Below are 18,163 nucleotides of genomic sequence, written 5' to 3'. Positions count from 1 at the left end.
ACCCAGCCATGGGGTGAAACACCTTTGGACGTGCCCTTTGTGCACTGCTTGACATGCAAAGCTGGCGGCAGCCCAGGGAAGGTGCAGGGGGAGGTCTGGTATCTTCTCCCCAACTGGTCTTCACTTACTTCCCACAGGACTGCATGAGCTCTCTGCCACACGCAGGGTGGTTTGGCTGCTGGACCAGCACACGCTGCCCAACAGTGTCTCCCCACCTCTTCTGCGGATGGAAAAGCCGGTCACCGGTGGCACCGTTACCCTGGATCGAGAGTGAACAGTGGGAGCCGTTTCTGGGACAGAGGGGTCCTGCCATGGGCTGGGCAGCTCATGAGAGACCTTCCAGCTGTAGGCATCCTACACAGAATGAGTCACCACTGCTTGCTCAAATGTTTTGGCAATGAAATGTGGTATTTTGGACATCAAATTCACAATTTCAAAAGGCAATGTACAATTCCTACCCAAAAAGGAAAAAAAAAAAACAACAAAAAAAACCCCTCAAAACCGGAAATTTGGTTTCCAGTGAAATCTGAACAACCCCAAAGTGATTACAAAGTTTCTCATTTTAGCTGCCAAACTCAAATTTGGAAAATCAAAAAAGTTCTGGACTAAAAGACTCAGTCTTCAGTTGCCAAAAGAGGGCCAATGCCATCTTCATATTGCTGGATTTTAGACAAGCCTCATTTTATTCAAATTAATACATATTTTGACAAAAAACTACTCATGAAAACAACTTTTCTCAGGAACAATTTCCATTTTCCAGTTCTGTGACCCTAAAATGCATGCCAAATGTCTCTAAGACTCAGTGTTTAATTTCATTTAACTGAAAATCAAAATGGCAATAAAGTGAATATTTAAACTGAGGCTCTGTTCTGAAAATATATCTATTTAATGCTAAAAAGATTCAGTTTCACAGAGCTGAAAACAATTATGAACCGAATCAATTGGGAGAAGGAATTTAATCAGAAAAATGTGAATGCTAAGTGGGAATTGTTGAAAAACATTTTACGCGTTGCCCCAAAACCACAATCCCACAATTGAGAAAGAAGGCAACGTTGGTTAAAGAGAAAGACGACTCTGGTTTGAGAGGGGAGTGAAGACAACTGTGAAAAATAAGAAAACCATATATAACTTAAGAAAGTGGAAACTGATAATAGTGAATGAGAAGTGAGAAAGTTTAAAAAACTGGTAAGGGAAGCCAAGAGCTGAGGACATTCGATGGGCTGCAAACCTGAAGCTAATGAGAAGCAATTTCTCTTGATATAAAAGGAATAAATATAGCTCTTCTGAAGTCGCTGGTTTTATTAGTCTGTCTCTGGATGGATGCGCGAGAGCAATCAACAGCAACAGAAGAAAGCTGATGTTTGCCAATGTTTATGGAAGTATTTGGCTGGACCAGACACCAGTAGGGCTGAAGCCTGGCATCAGCTCTGGGCCTCACCTCCAAAGGCTGCTCTGGCATGCGACAGATAGAGATTTAAGTAAAAGAAATACTATTAATGCTAATTCACATAGACTTATGGAAAATAGAATATGTCAAACTAAGATTCATCTTTTTCCTGAAATTAAAAGTTTGATTGATAAAAATAATATTGGTGGTGTAATATACTTAGACTTCTGCAAGGCAATTGACTTGGTACTGTACGACATTTTGATTAAGAAACTAGAACAATACACAATCAACATGGCACATATTAAATAGATTAAAAGCTGGCTGGGTGACGTGTCTCAGATGCAGTTGTAAATGGGAACTCCTCACCCAGCAGGGGTGGATTTAGCGGAGTTCCCCAGGGGTCGGCTCTTGGCCCTGTGCTCTTCAACGTTTTTATCAATGATCTGAAAAAATATTAAATCATCTGTGGTAAAGTTTGCTGATGACACTGAGATTGTGAGACCGGCAAATAGAGAAGAAGCCAGATCACTGCTGCAGAATGGCCTGTGTTGCTGGTTAAACTGGGCACGAGCAGATAGTTAATATACCCAAATATAGTCATACATCTAGGGAACAAGAATGCAGATTACCAGCCACACACACAAGGCATGGTCCTGGGAAGTGGTGACTATGAGACCCTGGGGAGTCTGGTAGAGCTTGAGTTGGCTGCACCCTCCTCGCACGTGAAGGTGGCCAAAAAGCCACCTCGTTTCCTGGACAGCAGGGCCAGAAGCCATATAGAAATTACTCTACCCTGCATTTGGGTGTCTGTGTCCAGTCAGTACCTGGTTCTGGGATGTTGAGAGACTCGGGGGAAAGCTGTGAAGATGATTAAAGAGAACCAAGCTTGTAGTGAGAGACCTCCAGAGCTCAATATACTCTGCTTGCCAAAAGCAGGTGCTGAGGTATCTAGATCACATATATTTCCCCCCAGAAGACTCTCCAGTTTTGCAGACAGAGATTTACTATGATCCAATGTGTGGAAGCTGAAGCCAGGCAAACTGAAACTAGTAATATGGCATAATGCTTGCTGGCATACCAGCACGGGTAATTAACCACTGGAACAATTTCCCAAGGCAGGGTGGGAATCTCCATCATTAGCAAATGTTACATCATGCTCTGTTGCGTGCTCTGATTCAAGCAGGAGTAAATCTGGGCTGGGATTATACCTGGTAGCCAGACGAGATAATCACAAAGGTATCTGAAGGCCTCTCAGTCCAAACAACCATGGGAAGGAACTCTGAAAATGAAACCATCACTCTCTCGCTGACTCTGCTCGTACTTACAGGCAGGACCGAGTCCCAGTGTGCCCGTTCAGTCATGCCTCACTGACAGCAAAATCTTCAATGTGGGCATTTTTCCTGGTGATAAGTTTTCTACAAAAAATACCCCTATGTCCATTTCTTAGACCTGCAGGGATCTTACAGAACAAAAGCAGAAGCAACCTCTCCTCCTTCCATGACCTGCCCTTTAGGACCTCCTTGTCCCGGCAGCCTGTGAGCCGCGGGTGTTGTGAACTCAGTGAGAGGTGGTCCCGTGGTGGGACTGTGTCACTTGCTGGACCCAGATTTGTTGACCAGGCCTCCAACAGGAAGGGTCCATTGTGGTCAATTTTAGAAGGGACAAACAGTCTGGAAGGTGACATGCCATGAATTTGGGAAGGGCTGGGCAGCTGCACCTTTTACTGAGCATTGGGCAGCCCCTTCTGACGTGTCACACCAGGGCACTTGTGGCGTCTACCTCTACCCTTTACAGCTCTAATCCTTCTGACTTTTCTTTCATGACTCTTCCAACCTCCTCCAAATTAACTTTTTACTAATAATTTTCTCCATAAATAAGGCTTCTATTCTTGACAAGAGTTCTTTTCAAACTCTTAGGATTTTTTATTCCCAAATTAACTGAAAACTGGGCTTCCTAAACAGAAGTTGGCTCTGTGTACTCCTACTGAGCTCTAACTTCCCCTAATCCTACATCGCCAGCAGATTCTCTTTAGATGTCACACCTGACTCATGGTGGCCAAAACCCAGCTATTAACTTGCCATCTGACATCCTCTCCCATCCGCTTCCTCTCTCCCTTCCTTTAGCACTGCCACCTCTCCAGATACTCATGTCATCTTTGGTTCCTCAGCTGTACCCAACCTGGTTGCTCCTACCCCCACCATGTACTGAAGACTGACCAGGCCGTGAAGGCTTTTCTTGGACCCCAAGCATGGGAAGAGCTGCTGTCATCCCTACTTCATGACATCTCAGGAATTGTTCAGCAAAACAGTTCTCCAGAAACTCTGACCTCTCAAAACTGACAAGGATGGGAGTCATCCTCCTCTGGGGTCAGGCTGCTGCGTCACTCTCCACACCTGGGTGAGCAGGGATAGCTTCTGTAGTCAGTGGTGTTTAGGAAGCAATTAATCTTGCACTAAGTAGATGTCTAAAATAGGGTGGATGATCCACTACCTAGAAATGCCAACTCCAACTCCTGTGCAGTGAAACAGTGGGCAGGGACTCCTGGGTTCCCTGCATGTCTCTGCATCATAAACCCTGAAGTCTTTCCAGTGCCTTGGAGCCAGGAGGCCTGTGGCTCTGCCCAGCAATGGGAAATCTGTGTGCTGCTCACAGTGGAGACAGCTCCAGGAGCCGTGGAAGGACTGCAGAGCCAGAGCCTACACTTTGTGAGGATGGAGACAGAGATGGTCACAGAAAGAAGCACAACCATGACTTCTTGCTCCATTTCATCCAGGCTTTGTGAACCATGATGAGCTGCTGGAAGAAGGTGTCTTGCAGGAAAGTCAGCCCATGGAGGGGCCATTATCCACAGTGTTGCAAGAAGGCAGAGGATGAGGGGAGGAGAACCAGCTCCTGGAGCCCTGCACACAGCAGTTTGGCCCTCGTCTGGCTTCCATGAGCCCCCTCTTCCTCTGCCCACTTGCCCCCAGCCACGGAGACGCGGCAGGGAGGAGACTTCTTGCCTTAACAGGGCAGGGGCCAGTCCAACCTGCAGCTATGATTGCCGTCATTCCCAAGTGGAAAGAGTGGCTTCAGTTTGCTGCGGCTGCCTATGTGCCAACATCAAACATATTTTACAACTGACCTGCAAAGAATGTGTGTCACTGAAGAGGATATGTAGCCCTGGAGAACATAAACCACAGCTGCGTTGTTTAATAGTATCTCATCCACCAGATCGGAATAACAGGAGAAGATGATCTCAGGGAGATAATTCTACCCAGTGTGTTAGCAGGACGACTCCGCTACCTTCGCCAGTGGAAGATTCTTATAAATTCACTCCTCCTGCCATCCTTTTGCAAAGGGTCAGAAGATGTACTGACAATAGCAGCATGCAAATATTTCAGAACTTGGCCACACGCTGAGCAAACACTCTGGATAGCTTCACGAGTAGATTAAAATGCCAGATCAGCGAGCAGTGGTGCACTTTAAATATGCTCACTAATTTATTAAGTTTATTCTTAGCAAGCTTGCAGACTTCAGAAAGTTAAATTTCTCAGTGACAAATGGCCGGGGAGCTGGGCAGCCGGAGCGTGCGTGCTGCAGTCGGATGGCCCCGGGGAAGGCAGCGCAGGGGAGCAGATACCACCAAGTACACACCACACGGGTGAAAATCCCCAACGGAAGAGCCTGCACGGGCTTATTGTCAGGGTGCTGTGCAGCTACAGAGTACAAACCCAGGGCTCTTGGCACATCCCGCTCTTCTCCGGAGAGCTGCTGCCTCCCACTCCCAGCTCAGACATCCCTTATCTCTTTCTCCAGGCCTGGCTGTGCGCTATGGGTTAACTGCTCCAAGCACCGCTCCTCGGGGCACTCCTCGTGTCCCTGCTTTAACAAGGGTGCCTTGTGCTCCAGTAACAGCAACGCTCCACTCCCAGCAGCAGGTCACCCCCGGCTCAGCAAAATGCACCTCCCCTCTGAGGAAACCATCTGCCGTGGTCCCAAATGACAACCCTGTTCCTTTTCCCAGGTGCCTTGACCATGCTGTGCCTGGGACCTGTCCACCCTTCAACCCTGTGCTCAGCCCACATGAGCCAGAGGCTTGGGCTCAGGAGCCCACCAATGCCTCTTCCAAGTCAAGACTGGTGGGAGGTGTCTGAGCTGGGACAGAGCAGTTACTAGATACATCTTCAGGCAGCAGTCATGGGCCACTGCTGCCCCTCAGCCCTCTGCTTCTGCTGTTCTCCACAGCTCTGCAGACCCGGAGCGAGGTCTGGAGTAGCAGAATTTCCTCAGGAGGAAACCAAGGATGGCACTGCGGCTTGATGCATATATATTTTTGGTATCTTTCTTCATAGAATCATAGAATCATAGAATGGTCAGAGTTGGAAGGGACCTTAAAGATCATCGAGTTCCAACCCCCCTGCCATGGGCAGGGACACCTCCACTAGAGCAGGTGGCTCAAAGCCACATCCAGCCTGGCCTTAAACACTTCCAGGGATGGGGCATCCACAGCTTCTCTGGGCAACCTGTTCCAGTGTCTCACCACCCTCACAGAATTAGCAAAGAATTTCCTCCTAATATCTCATCTAAATCTCCCCTCTTCCAATTTAAAACCATCACCCCTTGTCCTGTCACTACATTTCCTGACAAAGAGTCCCTCTCCAGCTCTCCTGTAGGCTCCCTTCAGATATTGGAAGGTTGCTATGAGGTCTCCCCGGAGCCTTCTCTTCTCCAGGCTGAACAACCCCAGCTCTCTCAGCCTGTCAAATTTCTTGTTCAAATTGAACTAAGGAGCGTGTTTAGAAACCCTTCTGAAAGTCCACCTTTCACTGTCGCACATCACTGAAGATGAAGTGTGACGGCAGGACAGAGCTCTGGGATAATGTGGAGAGTCCCGTGCAGCGATGTTATCCAACCTCTAGGACCCTGGCAGGACCCTGGTGGCCCCACAGCACCGTGTGCCACAGGGACATGAGACAGTCCCTTCCAGGAGGGCCCTGAAACTGCTGCGCTGCTGGGGGTAAAGGAGCTATGCACCTTCTTCACGTCTGGTTTGACTGCGCTGGGGAGCACCAACACAGGAAAGAACCACAGTGGGATGGAGATGGATGCAGCCATGGGACACTCTGCTGGACTTGATGTTGGAACCTGGTGGGACACAGGCCTGGAGCCACCCTACAGAAAAGCCCCAGAGAAACAGAGAGCACAGAGCAGCTGCACAGGGATGTGAAAGCAATGGCCCAAAGGATTTCTCAAGCTCCAACAGCACCTAAAGGATCACTTGTGTCACCTGAACCCCACTCGGCAGGGAGGCTGGAGGAGCAGCAGGTTGGTCTGTGCTGGCAGCACCTCAGCACTCTACGAGCTGTTTGCAATCACTTCTTCCCTTGGCCAGGCCACCACAGAGCCACCAGGCGAGGAGAAATGTGTGTGGCACAGGGACACGGGCGCTCGAGCAGCAGGGAGAGGCTATCTCTGGGGAGGGAGCAGTTTGTCAGCCTGGAGCCCGGGGACTCCGTACGGCGTGGCAGGACTGCTCCTCGGGGCGGCGATGACAGCCGCTGGTGGAGATGCCTACGTGCTGTTTGTGGAGCAGAAACAAGACCCCGCGAGTTTTCCAGGGACAGAACGCAGCAGGGCCCTTTGAGCTGGAGCTTGCAGCTATGCGAGGCTGTTCTGCAGCATTTGCCACATCTCTGGGGAGTTATTATTCATTGTCCCACTTCAGAAAGGAGTCAAGCCCCTTCTTTAACACTGGGAGGGAAAAGACTTTCCCAGGAACATTTCCTGAGCTGAGAGCGAATCCCACATGGCACTGCAGCCCTCCATCAACTGCAAGCGCGTGTTATTGTTACTTGCACTGCAAAACAAGCTGTTGGACCCAAGGCAATACGTGCTGCTGCTGGTAGTTAAACAAGCTCCATATGCCCCGTCCGGCAGCTGGCTGGCCGATGTCAAAGCCCTGCGAAATGACCTGCTCTGACAGGCCTTCTCCTAGTGATCCGCTTTGATTTACTGCGTTGGCCTGCAGAGCAGATAGGGAACATCACACACAGGCATGTGCTGGGTCTGGATCTGCACCCGATCGGGTCCATGTGCTCTCCTCAGCTCTTTCATCCCCAGGTCCCTCTGCATTTCAGCAAGTCCTTGTAGGAATGTCTTGAAACCGGCTCCTACAGTGAGATGCGCAGCCCAGTTTCCTGATGATTTGCCCAACCTCAGCAGCAACTGAGCTTCTAGAAACGCTGGGAAGCTGCAAAACTCAGTTTGGGAGTAACACACCGTAATGAGCTGTGGCAACAACATCACCCTGTTGCTCACAAACTCATCCTAAGAGCAGAGAAGCTCCAGACACTCCTCCTCAGCAGGCCATGGCCACTTTTCTTCCCCTCCACTGGCTACAGCACCATGTGGGCATGCACTGGCCTTGGGCAGCCTGAAAAATAATGTAAAGGGTAAAACCAGCTCTGCAGTTAATGGGATTGGGGGACTACAAGGAGGCAAGAGAGCCCTGGGGGCTGGTCCAGTGACACACAGAATCTAGGTGTGATCTGCTGCACCTGAGTGACATTTCTGAGGGCTCAGGGACAGCTTTGCTGCAGGACAGCCCCCGGGCAGCACGGCTGGCACTTGTAGGCACACCACCGGAGAAGGTGGGAGGACCAAACCAGAGCGAGCCAGAGTGAAAAGCTGCAGATTTCTGCATGTCCTGCCTTTCCCCAACCTCCCCCAGGGCAGAGCCACCCCAGCTCCCCTCCAGGCGACCCTCATGCAGGGCTGGGATGAGGCTGGGCAGCGGCACGGGGGAGACAGGGATTCCTGAGCCCACAGCGATGCCGGCAGAGAGAGCAGCAATGGCTTTGCACAAGCTCTACCAGGAGAAGAGGGATGTTACGACGGGAACGTTGCAGGCTGCCAGAAGCCTGACATAGGCAGGAGTACAGCGAGCTCCCAGGTGTGTCCCAGATAGTTACTGGGAATGGAGAATACCAGGTAAACTGGACACCATTCACGCTGCTAACATGCAAAAAGGCACAGGCAGGCTTCCCCTCTGCAGGTCAGAGCCTGGCTGTGGGGCTGGATGGTGCTCACTGAGATACACAGTACCAACATGAGGTCCTCTCTCCCTCCTGAGCAGAGTCCTGGGGGACAGACAATGAGGAACGTCGCCAGGCACAAGCTCAGCATTGGCAACACCAGTGACAGTCCGAATGGGGTCAGCCCAGAGCTGTCACAGGTCCCACATCCGCCTTGTGGCTTCCAAAGAGCAGCTTTTGGCACCCCAAGCTCTACTGCTGCCTGCACTGGGCAATGTTGGGACAGACCCAGAGAAGAGCAGGAGCCCGTGGGGGTTGAGGTGCACCAGGCTGGTGCAGGTGAGACACTTCACCCACAGCGTGCAGCACACTCCGGGTGCCATCCCACTGTCAGCCCCGCAGGAGAGGCAGCAGACCCCACACCCCAGAGCTCAAAGAGAGGGTAAGCCCCATTCCCCCATTCCTGAGGGTTCTCGTGGCTAACACACCCCACGAGGAGGTCCGGAGCCAGGAAGTCCCTGGGGAGAGCTGATAAACCCTCTGCGTGTGTCCCAACAGCACCCATGCTGCAGGGGGTATTTTTGGCTTGAGGTTGGGACATAAATCAACATGAGTCACAAAATGGAGCTAAAGTTCCCTGTATGTTCCCTGTAATGTATGTTCCCTGCCCTTGTCCCTTCTCTGGGACAATGCTGCTGCCACTGCTGCAGCTGCTGTGGCTGGGATGTGTGTCTGGGACACAGCACGATGGACACAGGCAGGTCCCAGCTGCAGTGGCCAAAGGATGGTGAAGGTCACTGCACTGGGCATTCTGGCTTCAGGATCACGTGCCAAGCACCAGTGTATGGAATGGGACAGTCCCAAGCGCAGAATTCCCCATGTGCTCCATGACACATGCCAAGGAGAAGAGTGTGCTGACCAGGAATCCATGTGCACCACACACAGAGCACAGCCTGGAATATCCAGACAGATCTTCCAGGCCCCATCTGAGTTTCTCAGAAATTACCTTGTAGCTTAAACTAAATCATTAGCACCTGATGAGCTGCACCAGCTGGCGGGACAGGAGATAACCACAGCAAGTCATGGTGAGGCCACATGTAGAAACCCTTAGTCATGAGATCCCATCTTGACACCAACACAGAGCTAGAAGGTCCCAAAGGAGTATCCTCTGATGGCTGGATGAACCACTCCCATGGGTGATGCCCCATGCCCACAGCCAGAAGCCCCCATCTCTTGGCTGTCGGTGCCGAGCAGGCAGGGTATGTGCTGCCAGACTGTTCCCCCACCCATGTATCAGAGCGGGGACATGGCCACAACCTCTCCACTGGCCTCCCCTGACTGCATGCCTTGTACTATTGTCTCTGGGACCGAAAACCAGGTAGGAGCTGGCTCAGAAGGAAGGACAAGCATTGAGGGTCCCTGCCTGTCCCATGAAACCAGCACTCCTGGTTGCAGAATGTCCCTGCTTCAAGCAGTAGATGAAAGCAGCAGATGAAACAACTCTCCTAGGAAGCAGGGGGTATAGGTGGAGACCCACTACCACCTACAGTCAAGTGAATGAATGATGGGCCACCACAGAGACTGCAAAAGCTCTACCTCTAGCCTGCAAGGCTGGCAGCAGGCACCTGGAGCCACAGGGACCTGGGAGGAGTGTTTAGGATCACAATCCTGAACATACCACCTCTGGGGTTCGTGCACTATTTGGGCAATCTCAAAATGGAGGTGCTTCTACAAGAGACACAGAGTATGGCTGTGGAGGCTCAGGCTCTGCAGACTGAGCAGGGAAATCTGCCGTCCTTGGATCACCTCAGCCAAAGAACTGATAAACTTGCCTCTTGTCCCCTTCCAGAAAGGTCCTGCCCATAACTCACCACAACAGTGCTACTGCAAGTCTCCCAAACCACAAGGAGCTGGACACCACGACCTGAAGAGCCCTTGTCCCCATTTCCCAGCTGTCAGCTCACTGCTCCTCTCCAGTCTTCCCACACAGCGGCTCAAGGTTGGACACAACCTCCATGTCTGATGCCTGGACCCAAGGTACCCACTGGCTCCCAGTACTGAGGGTGGGCACGGGTCCTTGAGGAGAGCCTGGGAAGGGGGCTGGCAGGAGAGGTGGGCTTGAGGGGAGTTTCTGACAAACAATGTTGTCTATGCAGTGCCTTCCCTCTGGGAGCCAGGCAAGCACAGGGAAACCCAAGGGCTGACGGCTTTTGTGGGGCACAGGAGAAGGCCAGGCAGCTTCGTGGAGGAGCCAGGGAAGGAGGCCAGCAGACGAGGTGATTGCTCAGCCCTGGTGCCTCTTACTCCTGCTCCTCTGGGTGCTGCACATCTGAACCACCCTCCAGCAGAGCTGTGCTGATGGGCCTACAGGCAAGGGAAGCCTTGGGCTGGCACCATGAGCGATGTCCCCAGCCACGCGCTACAGGACATCACTGAGCTTCTCCAGGAGCAAGGGACCATCCGCAAACCATCTGCACTCAACAGCCAGCCTGTGAGGGAGGACACACACAACCAGCCTGCCAGGAGCTCAAAGGCAGGTGGGAAGGTGACTTATAACCCTGTCACCAACATATCCCATCTGGCAGGACAACATCCCGGCGGGTCCCTGTCCTTCAGCACGGGGAGCTCTGTCCTGTGTTTGCACCCCTAGTCCAAGGTACCCCTAACTCATGGAGTGCACACATACCCCAAACCCAAGGGCAGGGACTGGATCTCTTTGCCACCTCATACCCAGGACAGTAACTTAGCTCCTCTCCAACAACAGGCGAGAAGGCCAAGAAATAAAGCAGGTACATTCCGGGAATGCTGTGGCAGCAAACACTGCATGAATCACGGCAGTCAGGCATCCCAAAAGACGCGCTTGTCCACCCGGGGTGAGCAGCCCACCTTTGGAGCTCAGCCTTCAAGCAGGAGACAGGTCCTGCAGACCAGGGGTGGGGAAGGAGCAGGACAACCAGCCAGGCAGAGGGAGGCTCTGCTTCAGCCACAACAGATGGAAGAGCCTCACAGTGTCCCCATGCCCATTCCTCTGGCTGCATCCCACCTCCATCAGAAACCTCAGCTGCTCACTGGCATCAAACCAGCTCCACCAGTTCTTCTTTAACCACCTGAGCCCATCCCGTCAAGTGACCACCACAGTGCTCCTTTCCAAACCAACTCCTGCCTTTATCCCACCAGGGCCTCTAGAGCTCCTTTGTGCTTTTGGCACAGGGGACTGCTCCTGCCATGACCCACAAACCTTCACTGTTCTTCTGAAATGTCCCTACCTAAATGCCAACAGGGTTTAACATGGCTGCTTGCCAAATGGAGGAACCCTGGAGAAAAGCAGTAATGTGACAAGGTTGCAGGAAGGGCCACAGTGAAAACTGACTGAGTAGGAGCTCTGGTCTTGGGACTGTGGCTTGGAGAGAAAATGTAACACAGAGAAGGACATCCAGAATTAGGGAGATCATTACCGGTCGTTGCGTCTACACAACAGGCGGGATGCTGGAAAATGGGAATTGGTTCAGAGAAGAGCTACAAGAATGATTTGCAGCCTGGGAAATTGCAGTAACATGGAAGGTAGAAGAAGCCCAACCTCTTTTCCTGACGTCAGCCAAAGCTAAAACAAGACTTGGTCCCACTCAGCAAGCGCCTGGTGGGAAGCTCTCTGCTCCTGCTGAACCTGAGCACTTATAACTGAGCAAGCAAAGTGTCTGTTGCAACCTGTGTGGTTGCTTACTCATGCCAACCAGCTCTGACATGAGAAGAGGAGAGCTTTCTCAGCTGGGGTCACCCAGATCTGCTCTGCCCACAGCTGCAAGGCAAGGGAGCCCAAAGGGGAGTGCTACCCCAGGAGCAGGCTGATCTCCATCAACATAAAGGTTGGAGGTTGTAGAGGAGGTTGTAGAAAGGCTGGGATTGGTCTCTTCTCCAAAGGAACAGGTGATAGGACAAGGGGAAATGGCCTCAAGTTGCACCAGGGGAGGTTCAGATTGGATATTTGGAAAAATGTTTACACTGAAAGGGTTATTAAGCCTTGGAATGGGCTGCCCAGGGAAGTGGTTGAGGCACCATCCCTGGTCGTATTTAAAAGCCGGGTTGACATAGTGCTTAGAGACACAGTTTAGTGACGGTTTTTATCAGAGTTAGGCTGATGGTTGGACTAGATGATCTGAAAGGTCCCTTCCAACCCAGACAATTCTAGGATTCTATGATGGGATTGGTCTCCTGCCTCCCTGACCCCTTCTGGGTGCAGTAACCACCATCACAGCCAGAGAGAGGGCACTGGGGTGGCAGCGGCCGGGACGCAGCGATTTTATTTGGAGACAGGGGTGGGCACAGGAGAGCCCATCTCTTTCTTCTCCGTGGGGACCGTGCCAGCCCAGTGAGGTCCCTGCTGGTTTCCTCTTGGCTGTCAGGCTGCGAGCGTGTTGCGGCAGCCCTGCCAGGCTTTTAACACGAGCACAGCGCTCGCACAGCAGGACCGGGCTGGCCTGGCCGGCCTCCAGCCCCGGCTGCCATAAAACGGGAAATAAGGGAATTGGAGTGAGACCACAGCGACCACCAACCAGCCGCCACTGGCAGCACTGGGGCACCCCCCCCCGGCCAGGCAGGAGCAGGCGGCAGCGCATCACCCCCTGCCCGACAAGCCCAAACGCGCCGGCGGCTGATGGAGCTGCACGGAGGAGGATGAGGATGGGAAGGAAGCCATGTCCCCTGCCCTCCTCTGATGCTGCCGGGGAGCAGGGCAGGCAGGAGCCCTGGGACGCTGCGCGCAGCCCCGTTCGCAGAACAGTATGGAGTTTTCTGCTAGTTACATCTTTTATGAAAAGTTGCTGGCAAAAATGTGCATTTTCTTTGGCTGCGTTTTGCACGGATCTGGCAAAAATGTAACATTAGTGTCTCCCCTTGAGAAAACTTTATTGAGTGGAACAAAGTTGGATATTTTTAGCTACCCATTGTTAGCTGAAGAACAAAGCCATAACTAAGATATTTTGTCTCTTACACTGAAACGGGACTATCAGACAAATCCATGTACAGTCATATGTGGCTGCCCATTCAGATGGAGCACGAGAGGGAAACTATTTTTAGCCGGTACGCTCCACACAGCAACCACATTTCCCTTCCCCTGGATGCTGGACCACCAAACTGCACGGACAGCACCGGAGAGAGCAGCATTGGAGCGGGGGACGCGGGATCACTGACTCCTGCTGCCCCCCGGGCCATCTGACAAATGACACGCACAGGAGAGATCAGGCCATGAAATCCTAAAATAAAAAAAAATAATTTCTGCCTTTTGTGGCTTTTTTTCCACTCAGAGCTGAAATGATGCATGTTTCATCAACAGGCAACAGGGAGAAGTCAACAAGGACCAAGATGGATCTTAGCAAAGCAGCAATTGTTACACACAGTGCCAAAACGTGAACCCTCATCCCTTTTCCAAAAACACGTGTGTGTGCCCCGACGGCCGCTCCGGTGAGGAGAGAGGTCGCCCATGGGCAGCGCTGGGTCACGCAGCCTGCGAGGAAAGGGAACGGGCGCAGCCCTGTCCTGGCAGCGCTGCCGCCCGTCCCGCTCCCGCACAGTGGAACTCTGCTGGGAATGTACCCGTCCCGTGGCTGCCAAGGCGGTGCTTTCGAAAGCATTAACCCTGGAACACCAGAAAGCCTGACAAAACCTCCCTCGAGCGCTTCAGCGCTCAACAAATGACATCAGTAGTTTATGACTGGCAACGTTTTGCAATGCATTCATTTAAAAGAAACCAAGCGGTCCATAAATGCCCTGGATTTTTGAGCACGAGCGATGCTGGGAGCTTTTTCTAAACATTTTTTGTGGGTTGCGTTGGTGAGTCATGGAGAAGTTGCATTAAACGGCTGAGCATTTGGTGCAACCAGAATGACCCTCCACAGTTAACGGAGCCTTGACACTGTCCTCCTGTCAAAGCAGGAGCAAGAGGAACACAAGCAGGTGCCATCCCACAGCCTGACCCGCTGGGAGAGAGACCCTCTGCTCCGGCTGGGGTGGTGGGGTTAGAGCAACCACCAGAGCAGCCTCCACACGGCTGCAGCAAAGCAAGAGCCTTCGGGAACCTCACATGGCCCTTCACCATCATCCTCCCTGCACAGAGCCAGCCCCTGCATCCCCTCCACAGCTCCCTGCCGGCCCCTCCGGGAAGGCCACCTCCTCATTTGCTAAATGCACCTTGTGCCTGTCCCCAAACGAGTGCCACGCTCCGTTAGGTCTGCACAGAGTCCCAGACCCGCCAGGTGCACGCAGCCACCGAGGCCCCACCAACACCCCCGAGGAAGTCGCAGGGAGCGGCAATGACTGACTGTGCTCCGTCTCCCTAGAGATGCCGCAGCACGTAGGAGCCGTGTGTCAACAGAACCAAACACGCATGTGAGAAGGCAGCCAGAAGAACAGAAAGACATTAAGTAGGAAACGTAAATTACCTGCAAACTTTTCGGCTGAGCTACAGTGTCCCGGAGGAGATGCTGCTTTTGTGACTCCTTGTTTTCTCCGTGGATTAGGGCTGCGTTTATCAGGGAGCAGTGATTGTTTTTATAAACTTGAAGCACAGTAAGAACTGGTTTAAAATAGAGTGAAAGGAGCTGGTGCGGGTGGAATTAGACAAACTCCGAGAGCTGCTTTTCCAAAAATAAATTAACTTCTTGCAGCCCGCGGAGCGGAGGAGGGGAGGCCGGGGGCTGGCCGGGCAGGCGGCCGGGGGCTGCCGGGGGGCTGCGGCCGGGGGCTGCGGGGGGGGTGGGGGGGCGGTCTCACCTTGCCCGGCTCCGGCCCCAGGTGAGGGGTGGGCAGAGCATCCCGGCGGGCGGGCGGCGAGCGGGGCCGGGGCGCGGGCGGTCCCCGCCTTCTCCCCCGACGGGCGGCGGCCGGGGACGGCGGAACGGCGCGGAGCCCGGGGGCTGCCGGTGCCAAGTCGTCGTCCCCGCCCCCCCCCCCCCCCTCCCGGCCCCCGGCCCGGCCCCGGGCTCGCTGGGCGCCCCCGGCTGCAGCCCAGGACCGCGGGCTCCGCTCCGGCCCCCGCAAGAGTTAAGGAAGAGGAGGAGCCTCCCCGGCCCGGGCTCGGAGAGCGGCGGCAGCTTCCCCGGCTCCGCTCTGCCTTCTCCTGCCGCCTCCTCCACCTGCCTGGGCACCCCTGCCCTCGTACCCCTGCCCTCGCATCCCTGCCCTCACATCCCTGCCCTCACATCCCTGCCCGCACACCCCTGCCCTCGCATCCCTGCCCTCGCATCCCTGCCCTCACATCCCTGCCCGCACACCCCTGCCCTCGCATCCCTGCCCTCGCATCCCTGCCCTCGCATCCCTGCCCTCGCATCCCTGCCCGCACACCCCTGCCCTCACATCCCTGCCCTCACATCCCTGCCCGCACATCCCTGCCCTCGCATCCCTGCCCTCGCATCCCTGCCCTCACATCCCTGCCCTCGCATCCCTGCCCTCACATCCCTACCCTCGCATCCCTGCCCTCACATCCCTGCCCGCACACCCTTGCCCTCGCATCCCTGCCCTCACATCCCTGCCCGCACACCCCTGGCCTCGTACCCCTGCCCACACATCGCTGCCTGCACATCCCTGCCTGTGCACCCATGCCCTGCCTGCGGGCAGGAAAGCTCTGCGGGCACCGGGCATCCTTCCCGGAGGATGCACCCAGGCTCACCGGCAGGGACAGCGGGAGGGGACCCCGCACCCTGCCACAAGCCGAGCCGCAGCCAGGAGCGCAGAGCCAAACACTGCTCCCGAGCTGTGCCGGAGTTTTATCACCTCCCGCACGACCCACAGCCCCCCCTCCTTATCTCTGCGCCCCTTCATGTATCTCCGTCGTGGGGAGCAGGGGCAAATGGAAAAGCCCTGCCCCAGCAGCGAGGAGCGGGGCAGGGATCCCAGCCAGGAGATGGGCGAGTTACATGTCAGTCCCTGACAGACCCAGTGCCTTACATCCCCATCCCCTGGGCACCCCGGTTTGCCCAGTGAGGCCAGTCTGGATGAGCAGAGAAGCAGGTCTCGGTGCTCCAAACTGCCTGGGTTTGGATGAACTGGGACTTGCTGCAGCTCGTGTCACAGCGCCTGGGCTGGCCAGGGCACCCCGAGGTCTAATCCCCGGGTAACTGAGCACTGGAGGGTTTTATTGAGTCCAGCCTGGCATTTCCAGCGGTCTGTCACCTCGAGCAGAGATGTCTCTGTCCACAGGCTGGTCACCGAGCTGGCATGGCACGTACCCACTGTGAAACCCGGGGCAGGAGTGGCAGAAAGGCCTGGCTGGGCACCAAGGGCTCTGTTGACAGGCAGGTTCCCTGCGCTGGACACCCCAGGATCAGTCCCTCTTTGCTTTCTATTGGGGTATGAGGCGCGTCCATACAGCCTCAACAGCCCCCACCCTATGGACCCTCATGACCGTGGAGGCACCGGGGTATGGTCAAAGGGTGCCAACAGCAGTGTTGGGGAGCACCACTGGCTGGGGAAGGGGAAGAGGGAAGGGGAAGAGGGAGAGAAAGGGGAAGGGCAGGGTCAAGGGGATGCTTTCAGACCCTGTTCCCCTGTGTCCTGAGGACACAGCCTCACCTCAGGAACGGAGCTTCTCTTGATATCATGTTCACTGCATCAGCAGGTCCCAAAGGACTTGTTTTCTCCAGACTTGGTCCTTGGGACTGAAGAACGAACTACTGCCAAATGCCCCCTGGCTTCCCCTACGCATCAAAGCCCTAAAAAGCAACGCCTTCCCCCCTATAAACCCCTTTTGGGGGGCTTAGGCTGGCCTAGGCCGTCCTGCAGAGCCGCGCTGGGGTAAGCTGTGCCAGATCAGCCTTACCAGCCCCCACATCAACTCCTTCCCTTTTGGTCTCAGTGCCTGGCTGAAGCCTGGAGGTTTGCAGGCTCTTGCTGTTGGGAAGGGAACCTGGATGGAGAAAGGGTCTTCCCAGGTGCAGTCCTCGTCACTTGGGCTAAATAGCATTTTCTGAACACAGGAGCAGCCCAAGAGGCAGCGTCTCTGCTCAGGCTGTACCTCTTTTCCCCATTCACACCCCAAATGCTCTCTGCCTGTGCTCTTCGTGCCTCTTCTGCCTCTGCCCCACACATCCTCTCCCTGGCGCTTTCTCCCAGTTGATAAAGAGCAGGATGATGTCCACCCACCCGTGCCTCACGGGTGCCGCTGCTGTGCTGTGCGCTGGGGGATCTTTCCCTTCTCCCCACCCCAAACTTTCACCCTTCCAAAAAAAAAAAAAAAATATCACTGTGTTGCTTTTTGACACCAGCAGGCAGCTCCCTTGAAGAAAAACCCTCTCCCAACTGGTGTCTACCCAAGGGCAGCCCTCCCCGGGCAGGCACGACGCCGCTCCCCCGAGCAGGGAAAGTCCTTTTTCTTCTGTTTATTTATATCCGTCTTGCTGTAAACTCACCCGCCAGCGAACCTGCTGTTCGTACTAACAAACACGTCTCTTTGCTCTGTGCAGAAGCCGCTGGCTCGGCAGACACAAGGAGCTGGGGGATCTCCCCCAGCCCTTCCCCAGCTCTTCCATAAATCCTCGGCTCCCACCAGGTTTGTTTACATGGCAGCCTGTAAGCGGAGCCCTTTTGGCAAAGCAGCTCCTGCGCTAGGAGAGACCTAAGCCAGGGACCCAAAGGGGTCTGCACCAAAAGCCTAACAGGCACCGCGGTCCCTGTTAGGACCTGTGGAAGGTCATTTCCTATCACCTCTAGTCACTCTGCCCGGGAGAGGTCTGCTCGTAGTACGTTTGGACAAGACAGAGCTATGGTC

Source organism: Numenius arquata, chromosome 17 (assembly GCF_964106895.1).
Source record: "Numenius arquata chromosome 17, bNumArq3.hap1.1, whole genome shotgun sequence".
Classification (NCBI taxonomy): domain Eukaryota; kingdom Metazoa; phylum Chordata; class Aves; order Charadriiformes; family Scolopacidae; genus Numenius; species Numenius arquata.
This window is presented reverse-complemented; position numbering follows the sequence as displayed.